A 23258-nucleotide genomic window follows, 5' to 3' on the forward strand; every position below is an offset into this window, starting at 1 on the left:
CTTTTGTCTCTTTCTGTTCCTCTCTTTCCTTTTATGCCCCTCCGTTTCCTCCTCTTCCACCTCTTTCTGCACATCTGTTGCTTCTTTCTGGACTCCTGTTACCTCTTTCTGCACCCTTGTTCCCTTTCTCTGTACCCCTGTTGCCTGTTTGTGCACTCTCCTGAGTCTTACTGCACCCCTCTTGTTTCTTTCTATCCCTCCCTTGTCTTTTTCTGCACCTCCCCTACCTCTTTCTGCACCTCTCTTGTCTTTCACTGCACCTCTTTGCCTCTTTCTGCACCTCTCATGCCTTTTTCTGCACCCCTGCTGCTTCATTCTGTACTCCTCTTATGTCTTTCTATACATCTCTTACCACTTTCTGCTCCTCTCTTGCCTTTTATGCACCTCCGGTTCCTCTTCCTGCACCTCTTTTGCCAATTTCTGCACTTCTCTTACTTCTTTCTGAATGTGTCCTGTCCCTTGTTGCACCCTTCGTCACTCTTTGTGCATCTCTGTTGCCTGTTTGTGCACCTGTCTTGCCTCTTTCTGTACCCCTCTTGCCTCGTTCGGCATCTTTCTGACCACTTTCTGGACTTCTCTTCTTTCTTTCTGATTGTTTCTTGCTACTTTCTGCACTTCTTTTGTCTGTTTCTGCACCTCTCTTACCTTTTTATGTACTTCTTGTCTCTTTCTGTACCTCTTTTTCCTCTTTCTGCAACTCTTTTGCCATTTCCGCACCTCTCATGCTTATTTCTGAATGTGAATTGTCTCTTTTTGCACCTCTCTTGTCTTTTACTGCACCTCTTTGCCTCTTTCTGTACTTCTCTTGCCTTTTTCTGCAGCTCTGTTACTTCTTTCTTCACTCCTCTTCTCTCTTTTTGCTGCCTTCTTCACTCTTTGTGCATCTCTGTTGCCTATTTGTGCACCTATCTTGCCTCTTTCTGTACACGTCTTCCCTCTTTCTGTACCTCCCTTGCCTTTTTCTGGACTTATTTAATGTCTTTCTGCAGATCTCTTGGCTCTTTTTGTACTTATCTTGTCTTTGTATGCATTGCCTTTATCTTTTTCTGCTCTCCTCTTGCCTCTTTCTGTACCTCTCTTCTCTCTTACTGCACCTCCCTTATCTCTTCCCGCACCTCTCTTTTTTTGCACCTCGCTTGCTTTTTTCTTCACCTCTGCTGCTTTTTTCTGCACTCCTCTTCCCTCTTTTTTCACCCTTCTTCACTCTTTGTGCATCTCTGTTGCTTGTTTGTGCACCTGTCTTGCCTCTTTCTGTACTCATTGTGCCTTTCTCTGCACCTTTCTTGCCACTTTGTAGACTTCTCTTGTGCCTTTCTGTATGTCTCTTGCCACTTTCTGCACCTCTCTTGCCTCTTTCTGCACTTCTTTTGTCTGTTTCTGCACCCCTCTTCCTTTTCTATGCACCGGTCTTGCCTCTTTCTGTACCGCTCTTGTCTCTTTCTACATCTCTCTTGCCTCCTTCTGCACCTCTGTTGGATCTTTCTGCACTTTTCTTGCTTCTTTCTGTACTTCTCTTGCTTCTTTCTGTACCCCTTTTGCCTCTTTTTGCATTTATCTTCCCTGTTTCCGCACACCTCTTGACTCTTTCTGCAACTCGCTTGCCTCTTTTTAGACTTCTCTTGCTTCTTTCTGCATGTCTCTAACCCCTTCTGTACCTCTCTTGCCTTTTAGTACACCTCTTGGCCTCTTTCTGTACCTCTCTGTCCTCATTCTGGGGAGAAGTGTGGCTCAATGGTTAGAGCGGCAGACCCTGATGCAGAGGTCTGGCCCGGGACCAGGGTTCAATTCCCCGCCTCAGCGGGTCTTGGGCTCAAAATCCCACGGACCTGATAATTCTCGCCTCGGTGCCTATTCCAATCATGGAGTCCCACTCTGCAACTCTGGGCAATAGCTTGCTTAATCTCCACAACAGCCCCCACAATGCTAAGGATACCTGGCCTCCATCTTGGGGGTGCCGCAGAGTGGACGCCTCACAGGGAAAGCCAGGACGGGTATGCTGGGGATGCTCAGACGTGAGTCCCAGGCTCTCCACACCACTGGAGTCAAGCTATCCAGGCTGATGAAGGCTGATAGCCAGAAACCGGTCCTTGGATGCTTGATTCCGGTCTGGGAAAGACATGGCTTGGTAGTTCGGACTGGACTGTTCCCATGAGGCACAGGGTCAGAGCTGATTTGCATATAGCCAGTGTCTAACCCAGGGTGGTGTGGAGTGCAAAAAAACGATGGATTTAGGCCCAGATCCTTGTACTGGGGTGAATGTATGACATTGTTCTACATTCTGTCCATCAACTGTGTTTTTTGCAATTTTCAGGACGGGTTCCACAGCGGTATTCGTACAAGCACCTTGAGACCCTTGCGGGTGAGTAGTGCGCTATACAAGTATCAATTTACATTTACATTTTACATTCTGCAGCTCTCTTGCATGTTTCTGCACCCCACTTTCTACTTGCTGTACCTGTGTTGCTTCCTTGTTCATTTCTCTTGTCTATTTCTGCACCTTTCTTTTTATTTCTCCACCTTTCTTTCCATTTAAGCACCTTTCCTTCTCTTTCTGCAGTCGGCTTGCTTATGTCTGCACTTTTCTTTCTTTATTTGTTATGAAGAGAAAAGCAATGTAATTGTAAGTAATTGCTTAGCGGTTGTTATGACTATTGGTAAGTAATTTATTAAAATTGTTAATTGATGTAACAAACTTTTGAAACTGCTCTTTGTTTTTTTAGAAATGTATTTCATTTGGATCACAAATTGAAGATAGCCAGAAAACATAAAAAGAGAAGAGAAGAAAGAAAACGGTACTAGTAAAAAGAGTCCATTAGAAAAAGACCAAAATATTACTCAGGAGTAAGAGCACTAAACAGTTTCTTAAACCAGTTGTAGAAAGAGTTTAAAAAGTCAATAATAATGAAAGGAAAAAGAAAAGTTTTACAACAAACCAGAAGGAAAAGAAGAATTGTAACGGTAAAAAAACATTAGTTAATGGGAAAACAACACATACTATAAGAAGGTACAAACAATATAAGGAGATACATACAAAAATGTTTATAAGTTGAGTAATTCAAAATGTAGTAAAAGATTGCAAAAAATATAAAAGAGATCAGCAGCCTATGAGAAAAAGCAACATATTGAAAATGTAGTAGATATTGCTTTTGAATTGGAACTAGAAAACAATGGTGTTTATGAAAGAGAAAAGAAAAAGACTGATTAATAGAAGTAACTTTTGTAAAACCTTTACTGGTGAAAGGAAGAACACTTCCAGTACCAAGCCTTTCTTTAATGAAGAAAGCTATTTTCAAGAGAGCACATTAGTACATGCAGTTGATACTAGTTGTCGATGCTATGAGTTGAAAGATGGTTCTCCCATTCCAAAAGAAAAAATAGTTTCTAGGAATATGGAAGAATTATTAGCTGAAGAAAATGAAGGGTTGCATACACACACTCCTGTTTATAAGTGGGATTGTAGCAGTATTTGCAGTATTCGACAGGAATCTATTGACATATTATGATTTCTTTTTTACGAGAATATGCAAAAAAACTGTGTTAAACGGAAGATTAAGATGTTACAAGGAATAGATCTATGTAAAATAAGAAAATATACTAAGTTGCAAAGTCATTCTCTGGCTTGTCTTGCAAGAAAAGTGTGCCAAAGTACTTTTCATCATTTAAGAATGTTCGCTCTAAAACTCTCTGAAATGCGAAAGTTAGTAAGGAGACTCTACTATGTAAAATGAACACAGCTCTTTTGCATGGTTCGGTGTCAGATGTACAACAAGTTTGTGATGATATACAGTTCTGTTTTTTTGGTTCACAAGAGGAGTGTGGAGAAAGTGAGAGTTTGATAAGTGTAGGTGTTGAGGAACACAGGAAAGAAATTAGCATTGATCAGTTTGCAGAAGAAATTACAAAGTTTAAGACAGTCCTGTCTGAAAAACCAAACTATGTTTGTATTTGTTGACGACATACTCACAATGGAACTCAAACTATGAATGTTGATTTATATTTAAAAAGAGAAAAGGGAAACAATGGTAAGTGGCAGCAATTTGGTGTTTATTTGTTGGTAGAGGGTGCGTTTGAGTTGTCTATTGATCAAGATATTTGTAAATACTGTTACAAATAATTAGAAGAAATTAAAATGCAGCTAGAGCAGGACATAACAACTTAGAGTTGGTACCTATTCCTCAGGAAGTGACAGATTTAAATACATATGCATCTATTCTTGTTCAATCTCTGCGCTCATTTCAGGCCATCGTGTGTATGGACCCTAAAATAGGTAAGCTGCCACCAACAGATTTACAGAGAGGTCCGAAAAGAAGATTTGTTTACTTACCTTTAGATTTTAAGAAAAACATTGAAACTGTTGGTGTAGACAGGGAGGAAAATGAGCCAGTAGGTATTCTAGTAAATGGGTTACCAACAAAGAGTAAAACATCTGGCAAGAGTTTGTTAATGTTACTACACTTCAGAAGGCTACATTGTACCTTTTAAAGAATAATATTTTTATAAGAATGTAAATGATGTTGATAAAGAAGTAATATGCTTAGAAGATAACTCACTAATTTCTATTGGCCAAATAGAAAAAGGAGACAAGTCCAGGACTGAAGAGATGTATTTACAATATACTATACATCCTCTACATTCAAAAGAAATCACAGGAAACAGTATTGAATTATTTCAAATAAAGGAAGCAAAGGGAACTCCCACAGCTATTCCCCACTGAAGAAGGTGGACGATTTGATGAGCGAGTTGGACAGATTCCAGCTTCAGAATACCGCTCAACAAGATTGTACTCTTAAGATCCAAGATTTCGACAGCGTATTCCATATATATTTCATCTTCTTTTTGAAAGTGATTGTCTACACTTTCATGTGCAGTGAACCACATGTTATAAACAGGAGTTCATCGTCAACATGTTTCTGCAAAAGAATTCATGGACAAAGTTCAACAAAGAGATACAAATTTGGAGTCTCAGTCAGTTAATTTGATGGTGTGTCATCGTGGTGAAAGTGAATATTGTGGTACTTAAATGTATTTTAAGAAACATAGGTACACCAACATGGTTTGTAACACTTAGCTGTGCTGAATATGCGTGGAAAGATTTACTTGAATTTCTTTGAGAAGCAAATTCAAATGTTAAAAACATTGAATTCAAGACACCTGGAGAAGTCTGTTTCTTGGAACCTGGAACTTTTTGCAGGTATTTTAACCATAGGTTTCAAGCTAAAATGTCATTTATCTGCAAAAAAAATTCCACCTCTTGGAGAGGTAACACATTTCTTTTGGAGGAGCCATAGGTGCTCCTCATATACACATGCTATTATGGATAAAGAATGCACCGAAATAGATAGTGATGAAACTGTTTTGTCTTTCATCGAACAGTATGTTACATGTGCCATTCCAAGCAATGGTGGAGAAAAGAGCCCGAGACAACAAGTTTTACGCTTTCAATGTCATTTATGTAGACAATACTGCAGACAAAAATGCAAATGTAAAAGGACATTTTATACAAAATGTTGTTTTGGATTTCCACGTCCTATCATTTCTAAAGGAAGTGTAAATAGATTTTTGTCAGTAGTAAGACATACATTAACTCGGAAATCTCAGAGGAATACATACAACTTAAAAAGATCAGAAGCTTCAAAGTACATTAATGACTACAATCGAGATTTTGAAAATGTTTGAACGCACAAACATGGATATGAATTACTTGGGGAATTTGACTGCTATGAAGATTATTCTAATACAACAAAAGACAGCATTCAGTGCACACTTTTTCCAATTTATCTACAAATGTTAAATTATGAGAATTAACAAGAAACTACTATTGCAGCTGAAATAGCTAGAGAAAAGGCAGTCAACGTTCTGGTCCACTGTGTCAAGATCCACTAGGACAACCAATTATTGAAAATGAAGCAGTGATAGTCATGAATGAAGTAGAAACTGCAATGCAACAAGCACAACAGGATATTATTCAGTTGGGAAAGTTAGAGGAACAACTAAATATTGACAAAAAGAAATATATCTAAAAGTCAAACAACAGGTAGAGCATGGTTTCCTCCATGAAAAAAAGGAATGCCAATGTTCATCATTTAGACCAAATATATTGTACATCAGGGGTCAAGCTGGAACAGCAAAACGTTTCTTAATTGAAGTTTTGACCTGTTATCTACACAAAACTACAGAATCACAGTTATCTTGTGTGGTAACAGCTCCAACAGGAGTAGCAGCATACAAAATTAAAGGTATTACTTTACATTGATTACTTATGCTACCTGTTGAAGGTGATAATCAATTGGAATATCAGGAGCTATCTGGAGGAGGTTTGATGAGGTGAGCATGGTCTCAAACCTAATGCCTGCCTTTGTACACTTGAGAATGCAACCATTTATAAAAACAGATTACTATGTTCTGTTAGGAGAAAATCATGTATATGTTTTTGTAGATTCATTACAACTTACTCCTGTTAAAGGAGAACCTGTTTTTAAAACTCTTCTCAATGATGACACAAAAAAATCTTTGTGAAGTATTGGAAATGTTAGTATTTGGTTAAACTTTGAATATAAAGAACTTGTTACGAATATGCATAGGCGTAGCTAGAGATGTGGCGCCTGGGTCTATCCCTCAGATTGCCGCCCATGGCATCCGCAGTCCTGTGATTGTGTTAGGAATTTTGAATCTCACCTCACTGTTAAATTTTGCGCACAAATCTTTCTCATATGTATCATTGGAATGCTAGTTTTACAGTGGTCCATTAACTAGTGCAAGTAAGAGTTAACTATCTGAACTCGCAGTTGTAGAGGGCTGCGTACAGCACCCCAGGGCCACTCACTTAATTATACTGGTGTGATTTAAAAAAAATACTTTTAAACATATTTGTCAGCCTGCCTAAATGTGACCGCTATGTGTGTCTCACCGGCTCTCCCGGGGCTTGTCCAGCAATCATGCTATCACGCACATGCTCACTGCGGCGGCCGGAGTCCGTTGACTCTAATGAATTTATGGTGTAGGCCTGAGGCAATTGAGATTTGTGTTAGGGCCGCTCACGCCCTGTTATAGTCTAGGTCCAGGTCCCATGTGGGACAGAGAGAGCAGCATGTAGTTTAGTGATTATTCTCTCCTGGTTTATTATTTGAGCTCTTACCAAACAGCCGCAACATTCAAACTCACAGTCAGGATCCGTGTGCACTTGTGAAGAAGATGCAAAAACTGGCCCATTGCAAGCATAGCTGGACTTCTACACAGGGGAGTCAGGGTACAGACATGCTATATGCCCATAACCACTGCCACAAGCCAGCAACTTTCAGCAAAAGGGTTATGGAGAAATGCCATGCACAGACAACAGAGCAACAGAAGGGTCACAATTCTGGAGTCTGAGGAGTGCTAGATTTCGAATATGAGTGGTCCTGTTGATTGAGGACACCAACCTCCCTAGCAGCCACTTTATTTGGCAACTATACCCCTATTCATAATGTGCTGACTGACAGGGGGATGTGGGAGGCTGTGGCTTTGGGTAATGATAAGTGCGTATATCACATTCATGTATATATACCTAATATGCCTAACACAGAAAAAATCATTCTACTTTGAGGCAACAAACAGCATAAATATTTTTTTTAACTTAACCGACAGGATTAAATCTGTGCATTCAGATAAAACAATCTACGCACAGACGTACCTGGTGGGACTTTAAAATAGGCCTTAGTATACATGATTTTTTATAGGTCGAACACCCGCAATCAGGGTTGAGGGGGTTGCTCTGTGGTGGCGAAGTTTGTCAGGCTAAGGGCTTGTTTCACGCAGAATGTTACACCGACCTGTCGAACACCGAGTAGACACACCGCTCTCCGTGAACAACGATTAACAGTACTCTCATAGCTGCCAAGGTTTCAGATTGCAATGTGTGACATTTTTATAATTTCAGTATAATTATGAGTGACATTTGAATGACTATGAGTGGCACTTCCTTGCAAACAAAATCAAGCAATGAAGAAGAGTGAAACATAAACATCAACATAAATATCAGAAATTACACCCATTTGAGCAATGAGAAACTCTAAGAAGATCTTTAAACAAATGCTACAAAGCACCAGAGATGTAAAGACAATTCACTAACCAAGGGCCCTTGTAACCTGATTGTGCTGTTTAACCAGGTAAGTAACATCGACTGCTGAGCCCCAGGCTCCTTGCCAATCAGTCACAGGAACATCCCTGAGGCCGCTCTATCCCACAGGGGCACCAGGGGCCGAGGAGTCAAACAGGATGTGAAAGGCCCCAACATAGAACTCACAGCAGCCAGTCAGCCTTTACTGCGCATCAGATAGTCAGGCCGAAGGCTGTATTACTTCAAAAGTGAGGACACAGTACTGAGCAGTAATATAAATAATTAAAATCAATTAGCAGTGAGCACACCGGCTGTAGTTCGCTTCTGATAAGTGTAAAATTCGCCTTGCATGAATTCAGATTTCCTGGTGCACATGCAATAGGCTATCATTCTTGACAGCAGAAACAAAGTCACCTCTGGGTTAACTCTGTTGTGTATTCTCAATCGTCTCTCCAGTTTGAAGCCAGGGGGTTCTAACTACACTGAGTTGGATGCAATTTTCATATTTGTTTTTTTATCACTTAGATAACTCTGTATTCGAAGTTCAATTTAAAAGAATGCATGCCGACTTTTGTCGAGGATAGTTGAACGATACTGTTGTTCTGATATTTTTATATTGTGAAATGGTTCAGTGTAGGTTGTGGTTTGAAAGTAAGGGTACACCTGCATTGATTGCAAAAGCCACGATTTCTGGTATTTATTTTATACTTATGATTAACATTTTGATGAAGTTCTAGTGAGTCACGTACCTGCTACACAAGAGAAGTAAAAGGCTCGGCCCGGTTTGGATGCAGGCTGCAGCTGATGTGAAGTACAAGGTAAATAGTTCACTGAAGGACAAGCATCATCTCCTCTGCTGCTGCAGATCAAACGCATTACTTCCTGGACCCACTGACTCTGAGTTGGCTTTTTCTCCGTGTCAGATGCCAGGGGCCTTGTTCTTTCATCACGGGTGGAGTTGCTGCCCGGTGGGCTGCGGAGATGGCGGTTCGGCTGGAGCTGTGGGCGGGTTGCTGCTGCCTCAACTTCTTTCTTGTTGTTACCTCTTCCTTACCGCTTCCGCTAGGGACACGAGCAGGCGGGGGCAGCATAGCACAACACCTGTACCGCCGTGCCCCGCATGCCTGCATCTGTTCCTTGGCAGCTTCTTCTGTGCAAGATATGCCACGCGCGGGCTGCGGGAGCCTGCCCACGCTGCAGTCAACTCATGAAAGATGTGCCACTTATCCCATTAATTTTAGAGAAGACGTAGTACCGGGACTACAGCGTTACCCTTCCCTTGGCACTGCAATTTAGGCGCGAGGGCTGGCCAAACATTGTGCCCAGGGCCGTCATTGGTAGCGCTTTCACGCGCTACAAGATTGACGGCCCTGGGATGGTCACGGACCCACAAATGCGGTACGTCGCGCAACGTATGTGCACTGCAGGCAGCATTTACAACTTAGTAGATGTGCTGCTTGCACTTCACGCGGGAGCCACGCGGCACTGGCGGCCCGTTCCGGCGGCCGTTATAATTTATTTGGGGACAGGGAAGTTACTGTAATGACACTTGAGTGTCCCTAAATAAATTATAAAGGCCGCAGCCATGGGCCACCAGTGCCGCGCGGCTGCCACTCCAAAATAGTGCTGCCTGGGGCTGACGGCCCCCCGGCCCCCCCTAGCTACGCCAGTGCGAATATGCAACAAAAAGGTGATGAAGATTATGGCAATATTCATAAAGATTTAAGAATTGGTGTCTTGATGGAACATGAAAAACAAGCTTTAGAAATTTGACTACTAAGGATCTTATTTACAACTGGGTAAACAGCAGCTGAACTAATGTACAATATGCATGTAGAAAGCAAATCTATAGTTTGTCTAATAACTACAGTGCAAGAGTGTTCTACATTTAATCAAGAACTTCTCAAACTAGAAAAACAAGAAATTGTGGAAATTAAGGCAATTGAAAAAAATTGAACACCAGGGAGTGACAATTGTTGTTACGGAGAAACTACAGGCTAAATTGGATTCTTTGGAAAAGTCCATATCTAAAACTGCAGGATTAGAAAAGACTTTACATATATCTAAAAACTGTTGAGTAATTTTGCAGCATAATTTGAAAGTAGAAGAAGTGTTATTAAATGGAGCAAAGGGAAACATTGTTGATTTTGTAAATTTTTAAAGTAGAGATAGTAGAATTTTTTATTGAAAAATGTGATCATATTGATGAGGTAAGACAGATTGTGCACGGTGTTGTACTTTTTTGCTTGTAAAAGACTTGTATATTTGCAGACAACAGTTTCCTCTGTCTCTAGCATATGCAGTAAATATTAAAAAATTACAAGGTTTAAGTACAGACACAGCTTTCGTAAAAATTGGAAATACTAGAAGTTCAGTGTTCAAAGAGAGAATGGCAAGCGTTGCATTGTCTTGACTAAGAACATTGTCTGGTTTGTTTTTGGTAGATTTTTATGAGAAAAATGATTAGTGCTGATGCAAATAGTGTAAGAGAGTACAATCCTTTAAGAAGACTTTACGCTCCTGATTTAGGTGAATATCTCACATATGACAAACGTGTAGTGTTTCTGAAAGTAAAATATGTGAAAATGCAACAGAGGTTAAAAAAAAAAGAAAACTGAAGAGGAAGTTGAAAGTGTAAAGAAAAAGAAAACTCCTTTCTCCATCCCTGTCTGTGCAATGTGGGGTCCCGCAGGGGTCGGCGCTTAGCCCCACCCTTTTCAACATTTATGTGACCCCCCTTGCCAGACTTATTAGATCTTTCGGGATGGAGGTAGTTTCCTATGCGGATGACACCCAGATCCTCGTCTCTCTCTCCCAGTCAGTTACGTCGACTGCCTCCAATTTTAGATCTTGTATGGAGGCAGTCGGCCAATGGATGATTCACAACTCATTGAAACTGAATGGGGAGAAGACTGAGGTGATGGTGTTTGGAGGAAAGGAGGAGATTTGGTCAGTTGAGTGGTGGCCGGACTCACTGGGTGCCTGTCCTGATCCTACCTCCTCAGCCAAAAACCTTGGGGTTATGATTGATCCCATCCTTAGTATGTGCCAACAGGTCAACAGGACTGTATCGACCTGTTGGGGTATCATCCGCATCCTAAGGAAAATCAGGCACTATCTTTCTTTGCAGGCAAGAAAGCAACTTGCCGTTGCCCTCCTGGGCTCCCGTCTGGACTACTGCAATGCGCTGTATGCAGCACTGAATAAAAGTCAGCTGCAGCGGTTGCAGGTGGTCCAGAATGCAGCAGCCAGATTTGCTCTGGATCTACCCCGACGTGCCTCTGCCACCTCTGCCAGGAAGCAGCTCCACTAGCTTCCTGTTGAGGACCGGATACTTTTTAAGACCATATGTATGGTCTACAAGGCTTTAGCAAAAAATAGCCTTACTGGCATTGGATCCATTTTGTCTCCTTACAATCCTGGCAGGAACCTTCGCTCCTCAAACAGACTTCTTCTCTCAGTTCCGCGCATTCGGAAAACCAGATGGGGTGGTAAAGCTTTTTCCAATCTGACCCCAAAGTGGTGGAACGCTCTCCCGCTTGAATTAAGGTCTCTTCCCACTCTACAATTATTTAGAACTGCCCTGAAGACCCACCTCTTTGTACGCGCGTACCTGTAGTTGTGCTCTGCATTTCTGATTTTTTTTTGATAGGCGCCTTCACACCTTTGGGTTTAGTTTGCACAGTATAAATCGCATAATAAAAATAAATAAATAAATAAGAAAACAGAAAGTGGTAATGACATTGTAGGATACCAGTTGGAAAACAGTTCAGGTATCAACTGTTATGCTAATGTTATTCTGAATATTGTGTTTCATCTACCAGATCTTAATCATGAAATCATAAGAAATCAAGAAAAAAGATTCTGTTCTATACTACATCATGTATTACATTAGTGGGTAACTGACAGAAGTAAAATGCATACTGCTTCTGGCATTCAGCATCTTTTAGATATATGAACTGGTTCATTGACATTTACTTTCAACGTACAACAAGATGCACAAGAATTTCTAACGATTATGCTTGTAGTATTAGAACATGAAAGAATACACATTGGAAACTTATTTGGACTCAGTTACAGATGGGATCCTAAGTGAGAAGAGTGTTCATATACTTCTACCACTCAAATAGAAAGAGAATGTTTTCTATAATAATCAATACCAGACTGCATATCAGTATCTTTTAACAAACAGATATAAAACGCTAATCAAGAAATGAGATGTTCACATTGCATATCAGAGATGTTGTCTACATTACATATGGAAAGATTTGGAAAATATCTAATTTTAATGCCACAGCGTTGTAGAGCAAATGGAAGAAAACGGCATACAAATATTTCAAATTTTAAAGGAAGTTAAATATCCATTTCAGGAAGAACTTTTACAGCAGTGGCTATTATTTTATTTATTTATTTTTTTACATTTATAAAGCGCTCTGCAACCCTGCGGGCATCCTGGCGCTGAGAAGATAGCAAGTGGTCAGAGAATAAGCTGTCAAGGAATAAAAAAGACGGTACTGTTACTAAAAGGCAGAATTCTCAGACCTTTGGAAAGAGCCAGGTCTTAACTTTTTTTCGGAACAACATCAGGCTCTGAGTGCTCCTGATTTCCAAGGGAAGATGATTCCAGAGGCAAGCAGCTGCCACACTGAAAGCTCTCCCCAGCCAGAGTAACCTTTTTTGTCCTGGGGATTCTAGCCAAACTGGCAGAGGAGGAACGGAGAGTACGAATCGGTTCATACCATTGGAACCTATCCTGGATCAGCTTGGGACCTTGCCCATGGAGTGCCCTGAACACTATACATAGAGATTTAAACAGGATCCTCTGAGTTTCTGGCAGACAATGTAACTCTGCCAGTGCTTGAGTTGTCGAGGAGCAACGTGCTCGAACTAGCGCTAACTTAGCTGCTGTCGCCTGGATACTCTGGAGCCTAGCAATCGGTTATCTAGGGGATTCCAGAAGCAGGGCATTACAGTAGTCCAGGCGGCTCAATATTATACTCCTTATTACCGTAGTTCGTTCCTGTGCTGGCAACAGTGGTAGCACTTTCCAGAGTCCTAAGATAAGAGTATAACAGCCTCTCACCAGTTTGTTAACTTGAGATTCCAGGTTTAATTTCTCATTAAAGCTAACCCCCAGGTTTCGTATGGCAGTCACTCACTGGTGTCGGCATGCCATCCGAGGTAATTGGCCAGAAGTCAGCTGGCAAGGCTTGAGGGAACCCCCCCATCTTGCATTGCAAGATCTCAGTTTTGTCCTTATTAAACTGAAGCGAGTTCTCCTTCAGCCATTTCACCATTACTCACATGCATGCGTCGCAGCTATCCAGTGTGTCCAACTGGTCACCCTCAAGGGATACCACAAGCTGCGTATCATCAGCGTAGTTGATCACGCTGATTTTATGTGCCTTGATGATCTCCAACAAAGGTCGCATATATGCGCTAAACAACACAGGACTGAAGGAGGAACCCTGTGGTACACCATGCCTATTCCCTACATATTCCGACTGGTATGGAGGGAGCGCTACTGCTTGCCATCTGTCCGATAAATAGGAGTGCATCCAACTCAGTGCTGTACCCGGCACCCTAGGTCATCCTGCGTTAACAGAAGAATGCCATGGTTGACCTATCAAACGCGGCTATCGAAGGTTATCTAAAACGGCCACCAAGGCAGTCTCTGTTCCATGACCGGTCTAAAGTCAAACTGTTCCTCCTTCAGTTTGCTGTTAGTCTCTAGAAAATGGGACAATGCTCTTCTTACCCAACATTCCATGATCTTAATCGGGTGGGGTAAGAGGGATATTGGCCTATAGTTTTTATAGCATCCTGGGTCAAGTGTGGGCTTCTTCAGAAGCGGCGAGATAACAGCCTGCTTCCAGATGGACTGCTTCCAGATGGACTGTATGACACCAGAACAAAGAGACTTATTATTTTCCATGATGGAGATACTACAACATCTAGACACTATACTGTTTATTTGAAGTGTAATAAAGGATGGATCCTTTGCAATGATGCCCACTTGGAATCAAAACTATATTGCCTAATAAATTACAAAATTCTTACATGGTATTTCTGAAGCCAAAGTTTTGAGTACATCATTCGGCCTATTGGGCAAGATGTGAAGAGAATGTTGACAGCACTGGAAACTAGTTGTGTTTATAAATAGAGTTTGGATTATTATTTTGCCTAATTGATATTATATTTGGAAAATTGTGTTTAAAAGCAAATAGTTTATATATTTGTTGTCTATTTTGTTGCAGATGTAAATTTGATTATACATTTTGTGAAATGTATTTTTGATAAATAATAGTTAATGTATGTGAGAAGTTGGCCTGGTATATGCTGTCCACTAATTAAAGTGGGCACCTTGCACTAGTCCAAACAACCCTTATGGTGATTTAAGAGGTCAAAGATAACCTTAGAAAGCCATCCAGGTGGTAGCTGTGGAGAGCAGCTTTCAGTCTTAGTCTTGAAGGAATGTTAAGCAGCATGTTTTACCAGAAAACATCGATGTAGTAGTAGTTAAATGAAAGGAGAACCACACAGTAGTTATAAAAATATGTATTTAATAATATACCACTATCTAGTATGATACACAGAGATAATCACAAAGCACACAATACTCAAGTACAGAAATTACAGCAAATAGCCCTAAAAGACAGCGGGGCCCCGGGGGGGGGGGGGGAGGTAGCGGGGGGACATATACTAAAATAGTGGTATAAGAACCACTACTCAAGTCAAGACAGTGTCAAGAGGGTGTAGAATCACTGGGACCGCAAGGAACCACCCAAGGTGATTAGATAGGGACCCCACGAAGGACGGGTGCAGTGTGGGAACACAACCACTTGCTCTGTACAATTATATGGAAAAGTCGTGGTTGAAGTTTTAGAGTTTAAGGATCCTTCCCAGTGGCCTTCGAAGAAACCCCATGAAATATAGGAGGTTGGAGAGCCACCCCACCCATGGATACCGAAGTACCCAAGTTACCTATCCCAGGGAAGCCGGGTGCATATGTCTGGAGTGGCATCAAAAACCGCAGTCTAACCCAATGGAGGACTTCAAAGAAGGCTGGAAGGAATAAAAGATTCTGTTGGAATTGAAAGGTGGATTTTTGCAGAGAGTACCTGAAAGCAGAGGGAACAGAGTTTGGGTCCGTCAAGAGTGACCAGGGGCTCGGTAGATGAATGCCCACCGATTTTGGGTGCTTCAGGTGCGTTGATGGAGTTCTTGACTCTGCAGCTACTGGGACCAGGAGATTTTGAGGACAACCAGGAGCCAGATACGAGCTGTCCCATAAAAAAAGTGCATAAACTGATAAAAATGCTTTTATTAAAAGTTATTTACTACTCATTATACAGGGCAGGTGTGTATTAACTCCTTGGCTGTGGCGGTAATTCCTCTGCAGCGCTAGGGGGCAGGGGGACCGCGCGGCGCCCCGGTGCTCATGACGGAACCACTCCGTCACGAGAAACGGGCGCGCTGTGCTTGTGACGGAGTGGTTCCATCACGGCCACCCCTGCTCAATAGAAGGCTCAGCGCAGGTGCGAAATCGCTGCCGCGCAGGCGTGGCGGGCGGGCTGTGACGGAACCACTCCGTCATTAGAACAGCGCATCCGTGGCTGGTAACCGAGTGGTTCCGTCACCAGCATACAAGGGGTTAAAATCTTCATCCAAAGACTTTTGAGATGTATACTTAGATAACAGCTGTCTGCTTTTGTGACTCAACACTCTAGTACAACTGATAAGATTTGTGCACCTTTATGATAAATTAAATAGTTTCGAAGTTAGAGTCAACAGATGCACAACATGTTTCAGAATAGATGTACAAGCCTACACCTACTAGAATACATCTGTTTCACACCACGTGTTCTCTAAATTTGTCTTCAAGAAGGTATATGTAGTAGATTCTCCATCTCATACAGGTGCGGTGGGTATTGAAATTGCTTTTTATCATATTTAAAAAATTGAGAGTTTTGAAGTATGATCATTTTTTCATTTGAAAAGTATTTTAAGACATATTATAGCGCTACTAGCTAAAAGATAGAATCTACTGTATATGGCACAACCCATTCACTCATCCAATCATTCAAACACTATCCTTGCACTCATACATTCTCTCTGACACTATGCATACACTCATCCAATCACCCAGACACTACCAATACACCCCTCTTTTAAGCTATGCACTACCTATTTAATCATTGACTTATCTAGGGACTACCCATTAACCTATGCAACCAAACAGCGACTATGCATATACTTATCCAATCACCCAGGCACTATACATATATCCATTCATTCACCCAGGCACTATCCATGCACTCATGGAATCACCAAGGCACTACTCTTGCAGTCACCCATTCATGTACCCAGTACCTATGCACTCATCTATTCACTCAGGCACTGTCAATTTAGTCATGGAATGATTAAAGCAATCCCCATGCATTCATCCAATCACACATACACTACCCATGCACTCAATGAATGAAGCAGACACTACCCTTAAACTAATCTATTTACTCAGGCACTATGCATGCACTTACACAATCACCCAGGCACTAACCATGCACTCATCCAATCACCCAGGCACTAACCATGCACTCATCCAATCACCCAGGCACTGGTCTTGCACTCACCAATTTGTACAACCACTATCCATGCACTCCTCAATTCACTCAGGTACCGTCCATGCAATCATGCAGTGTTTGAGGCAGTCCCCATGCATTCAAGCAATCAGACACTACCCATGCACACAGTAAATGAGCCAGGCACTTCGCTTGCACTCATCTATTTACTCAGGCACTACCATGCACTTATACAATCATCCAGACACTACCTATGCTCTCATCCAATCTCTCAGGCACTGCCCATGCACTCATCAAAACACCCACACACTACCATATACTCATTATTTCACCCAGTTACTATCCATGCACTGATAGAATTACCAGGACACTACTCTCACCTTTTCATCTAGCTACTACACATGCACTCATCGATTCTTTCAGACACTGAGTATGCAGTGATGCAGTGATTGATGCAGTTCACATGCATTCATGCAATCACACAGACACTATCCATGCACGTTACCAAATAAGTTGGGCTCTACTCTTATACTAATCCATTCACTTAGGCACTATGCATGCACGTATGCAATAACCCAGACACTACTTATGTACTCATCCAGTCTCCCATGCACTACCCATGTACTCATCCAAACACCCAGTCCCTACCAATATACTCATTAATTCACCCAGGTACTGTTCATGTACTCATAGAATCACCCAGACTCTTCTCTTGCACTTACCCATTCATTTAGCCACTATCTATGCACTAATTCAATCACTCTGGCACTGCCCATTGAGTCAGGCAGTGATCGCAGCAGTCCCCATGCATTCATGCAACCACACAGACAATAATCATGCACTCAGCAAATGAGGCAGGCACTACCCTTACACTAATCCATTTACTCAGGGACTACCCATGCACTTATACAATCACACAGGAACTACCCATGCACTCATCCAATGCCCCAGCCACTACCCTTGCACACATCCAATCACCCAGGTACTACCCATATACTCATTCATTCACCCAGGTACTGTCCTTGCACTCATAGCAGCACCCAGACACTGCTTTTTCTCTCAGCGATTCATATGGCTAATACCCATGCAGTCATCGATTAGCTCAGGCACTGCCCATACAGTCATGCAGGGATCGAGGCAGTCCCCATGCATTCAAGCAATCACACAGACACTACCTATGCACTCATCAAATCACCCAGGCACTACTCATACACTAATTCTTTCACCCACAAACTTTCTATGAACTCATAGAATTATCCATACCCTGCTCTTGCGTTCACCAATTCATACAGCCACAACCCAAGCACTCATTGAATCACTCAGGCACTGTCCATACAGTCATGCAGTGATCAAGGCTGTCCTTATGCATTCATGCAATCACACAGACACTACCCATGCACTCACCAAATGAGCCAGGCACTTATTTACACTCATATATTTACTCAGTCACTACCTACACACTTATCCAATCACCCAGGCACTACCAATACACTCATGTACACTCATTTATTCACACGAGTACTATGCATGCAGTCATGCAATCACCTAGCAATGCCCATGCATTCATCCAATCACACAGACACTACTCATGCACTACCTAATGAGCCACACACTACTCATGCAGTCATCCAACCAACCAGGCACTATTCACACATTCTTCCAATCATGCAGGCACTATTCATTCTGTTACACAATCACGTAACCACTAATCTTGCAGTCATCCATTCACTCAAGCACTACTCATTTACTCATGCAATCACTCAGACTCTACATCCACACTCAATCAATCACAGAGATACTATCCATTGACTCATGTATTCATAAAACATATACTATTTCATTTTTAAACCAGAATAGGTGGTTCTGTAAGAACCATTTTTTTACAAACTATTTTAGATATAGTTTATTTTATTTTGTGTTTTTTTGGTGTCTTTTAAATATTAACAAAGAACAGCTAAACCAAAAAACAAGCACAAAACAACATGCCTAATTCGGCTAAAAAACAATTTATCAACAGTGATTGTTTATAGTGTCCAACATGGTTTGGACAACCTGTTCGCCAATGCTAAAAACAGTAAGGTACTTAGTACAAAAAATTCCTGCCTTTGAAAAATCTGGAAGAGACGGTGGAATGGACTCCAACCTGTCACCAGCTCTACATGTGGAAGGCTATGCACTAATGTTAAAATACAAAAGTTTGGGGGAGGGTCAAAGGGGAACGTTTTACGACCTGTCTGCTCAATCCCCTATTCACAAGATACATCACACAACAGAACAGAACAGGTCTGGAATTGGTGTATTGCTATACCAGACTGTGATGCAGTAGGCTGAGTGCATGAAAAGTATCGCTGAAAAAAAGAAATGCGATTCAAAACACAATATTGTTGAGAAACACACGCTAGAATGATTCCCATCAGACCACCTATTATGGTGGAAGTTACGTCATGTGGGAATTACTGATCATGCAAGAACGCTTCCGACCTTGTAGTGCCGGTGCGGAAATGGACGTCAGTGATCTAGCTCAGGTGTTGATCCTAGGCTAGTGTAAATAAAGTGCAGTGCTCAAATGATAGTGAAAATTAAAATTGACTACATAGATTCTCGAGTCATTGAGGCAGAAATCTGTGTGTCAAAGTTAAAACCACGCTGGGTAGTAAGACTACCCTGTAGCGCTGTGCAGAACGGTCGACATGTTTCAGCCATAGGGGTATTACCCCGGCTTTCTTCAGGACCTTTAGACTTGAAATAGCTACTGCAAATACACGTAGTAAATTAAGTGAAAAAATGATATATGTGAAAAAGTAATCAATTGATGTACTGGACAAAGTTACATATCTACCAGGAACCTTGAACGCTTGGTTATGTCCACTGGAGGGAGAGAAACAAATCTTCTTCCTAATGTAAAGACAAAGGGTCTTATTATTTACAACAACACTAACATCCACACACACAGCTGCCTGAATGCACAAGAACTCGTATAGAAATTACACCTGCATGAATAATTTACATTCTGCATATCAAAAAGCATATTAGCTAAATCACATGGAGGCATTTCCTCCTAGTGATACTCACCCAGCTTTGTGTGGGTGAAGACCTCACCTCACCCGGCGACCGCTCGGGAGTATGAGGCCCCGCTCTATAGTGTAGAGAAAAGGGCACACTCAGCACAAAACTGTAAGGTACCCAACCTGATTAATCGACACATAAACCCAACAGACGTGTGTCAGAACCCCACTAGTCCAACCACCAAACCAATTTCCCTAGGGACTGTCATAGGCTGTTTAGGGAGTCCCTTACGCTGTGACATACATTCATGTCCTGAGATGCAATATAGACATATAAATGTGCCTCTGCAGATGAGCTCATTAGGTTATTACCGGGAAAAAAACATTTTTTATATTCAAAATCACAGCATACTGGGGGGTGGGTGCTCAAAGGTAGTACACTGGGACACCCAGACATATATTACTTGAGTATATAATGACTTGTAACCCCAGAGTCCCAATCCAGAAATGTTAAGGGTAGAGAAGCCTTATCAAGGCTTATGTTAACAAAAGTGGGTTACACTCTTCCCCTCACCAGAAACTAAATATTGTAAGGGGTCCTATTATGGAGATAAGGTGCTTGAGGCTGAAAAGGGCCATTCACGCTCTTGTTAAACATCTCACCTTAGCAGGAGTAGACTGAACTATCCCCTCAATGGAAACTAACTAATGTGCATGAGAACGTACAAAACGAGTGTAGAAAAGCCTGAAGTGGCTCACCTGTCCGTCGGTGCCTCTGATGTAAAACCAAGCGGAAGTGGAGGTGAGTGTCATACCGCCTTGGCTCTATATATAGTAGCCGGTAATTGGGTAGTAAAACATCTACGATGTGTATATGGACAAATCACGGAGGAAGGCGCGAGAAAAAACACTATTCTCTAGCGCATGCGCAGTTGCTACGAAACGCCCGTATATTCAATTTAGAACACAGCATGCTCGTATGCCTGCTTGGACGAGCAGAAAAAGGTTCTTGTGAACCCGCTCGAATCACCTTTGACGAGAGCTTTTAGACGGGTTCCCCTCTCATTTCCGATAGCCAAATAAACAATGCACCTACAGGTCGAGTTTCGTAGCAACTGCGCATGCGCTAGAGAATATTTTTTTTTCTCGCGCCTTCCTCCGTGATTTGTCCATATACACATCGTAGATGTTTTACTACCCAATTACCGGCTACTATATATAGAGCCAAGGCGGTATGACACTCACCTCAAGGAGATTTATGACAATTTAACTAAAATATTAAAGTAATATTCAAGTGTCACTTTTAAATGATGTGAAATATAACTGTTAAAAATCACGCTGGAGCCGCGATTTGTACGTGGATCCTAAAGTGAGGGCTGGTAGTGTATGTTGTGGTATCGCGAACCCACGATATGCATAAATGTAATGTTTAATTATAGTTTAGTATAACTACAAATTGATTATATTACTGTACAACTAAACTACTACCCCTAAAAGATGAAGATCTGCATCTGGTATGCGACTTCATTTTTACATTAAAAAGATATTTAAACATGTATAAATGTTATATACCACAGGTTTCAGGGACATTATAGTTCAGAATTAGCATTTAAAAAACCTTAGACATTCATAGGAAAAAAACAAAGGTTACAGGGACGTTATAGTTAGGGTGACATTTGAATACCACAAAAGCAGAGAAATTCAGCCGTTATAGTTAGCTGAGCTAACTATAACTCACGCACCCACAATGCACTGCTGATGACATCACGTATTACATCACTCATGACATGGTCAGTGACATCACTGATGACATCCCTGATTACATCCCTTGGTGCCTGCCACAGAGTGCAGGGTTTTATAGGGGGGGTTCCACCACCAACCTTAGACCGCAGTGAGAAGGGGACGTATTATGGGCCCCAAAGTCGCTTCCAAACAGCCTATTCATGTCAGAAATGCCGGTATGGGAAGAATGTCGAAAACCAACATCATAATCCTGACTGCGGAAACGCTATCCATTAGAGATCACGGTGCAGTTTTGACCGGCTGGAAGACTCCTAGAGCCAGTCAGAATTGAGTCACAATGACCGACCAATTTACCTTCTGACCACTGACATCGCAATCGGGCAGTCGGTCCGCAAACTGACTGTGTCGGTCAGAATGCCTCTGACCGTGGTCGGAAAGCTTCCGAATAGCGGTTGGAGGCTTTCTGACTATTATCGTAATTGGCCCCTTATGGTTTACTTTTTAAAAATATATATGAATTAAGGGGCATATTTACAAGCCCCGTACGCCAGATTAACGCCGCTGTTGCGTCACTTTTGTGATGCAGCGGTGGCGCAAAGCCAGCGCCATGCTGCGGGGTATTTACAACATGACACATCTAGGGAGGTGGCGCATCACGTTGTAAAGCCCTGCGCCACATATGGGGGTTTCAGCGCAGGGGGGGGTTCCTTTGCCAGAACGCCTCCTAAAAGTGGCTGAGTGAAATCTAGAAGATTTCACTCAGTCACTTTTACGGCCATGCTGCGTCAAAACCCTGCGCCTGCTTGAAGCAGGCATAATGATTGACGCAGAATGTTAGCCATAGGGGCACCCCGAGCCTTGCTGGAGCTGTGTTGCACTTGTGACGTAACTCCAGCAATGCGTCACCTTCACGGCAGCAGATGCGTCACGCATCTGACTATTCTTGTGCCATGGTGCGCCGCATTGTAAATGTGGCGCATCCATGGTGGCGCAAGAGGTATCTGCCATGACGCACAATAACTGGCGCATCAGAAAAAACTCATTAAAGAAAATTGTGCTTACAGACTAAAAAAGACGTACCGTGTAACGACCAAAGTAAAAGTGCAAGTTATCCTAGGAGGTGACAAATAAAGACAAGGCGGTACTAAGGAGGGACTAACAAGCCCATTAACGAATCAGAAGTCAGCATTTACGAAAGGCAATGACACAAGCCAATGACGAATATAGTTGGGGCTTCAATTCCATACTCCAATATAGCATGCTGCAGAGCAGCGCATGCACTGTCCAGGCTCGACCCAAGAACGGGCCAGGCCACCAATAGTAGTGACACCAATTGTTTTAGTCCTACTTTTATGTCTGACCTGTCCCGGATTTTAATTCTCAAAATCTGGTCATCCTGTCCTGCGTCACACCCCTGGCTACACAATGAACGTGTACATTGACAAGTATTACGTTACGAAAGCTGCATGAACCAGCCCTGTTGTGGGACTCCATTGTAGGCAAAACAATCAGCTGAATGAGCAGATGTCGCCAGGCACCCTGATGTAGCAACAAAAGATGCAGAGAGTCAAACACTGCACGGATCCACAGAGATACAGCAGCCTTTAAGCACATCCCCCAACAACTTCACTGAAGGGGTGCTGAGGTGACTGCATGTCCTGATCCTCTCACTGGGCCCCTTCCATCTCACAGGGTACTCCAGAGGGAAGTGCTTTAAATGGGCCAGTACTATCTGATACTGAGTTCTTATTTATTTTGAGAGGGAGAATACCCGTACCTCTCAATAGAGATGTAATACTTTTAATTGGAGAGTAGCAGCACTTCTCAGAAAGA

The sequence above is a fragment of the Lissotriton vulgaris genome, chromosome 7, assembly GCF_964263255.1.
Source record: "Lissotriton vulgaris chromosome 7, aLisVul1.2, whole genome shotgun sequence".
NCBI classification, from domain to species: Eukaryota; Metazoa; Chordata; class Amphibia; order Caudata; family Salamandridae; genus Lissotriton; species Lissotriton vulgaris.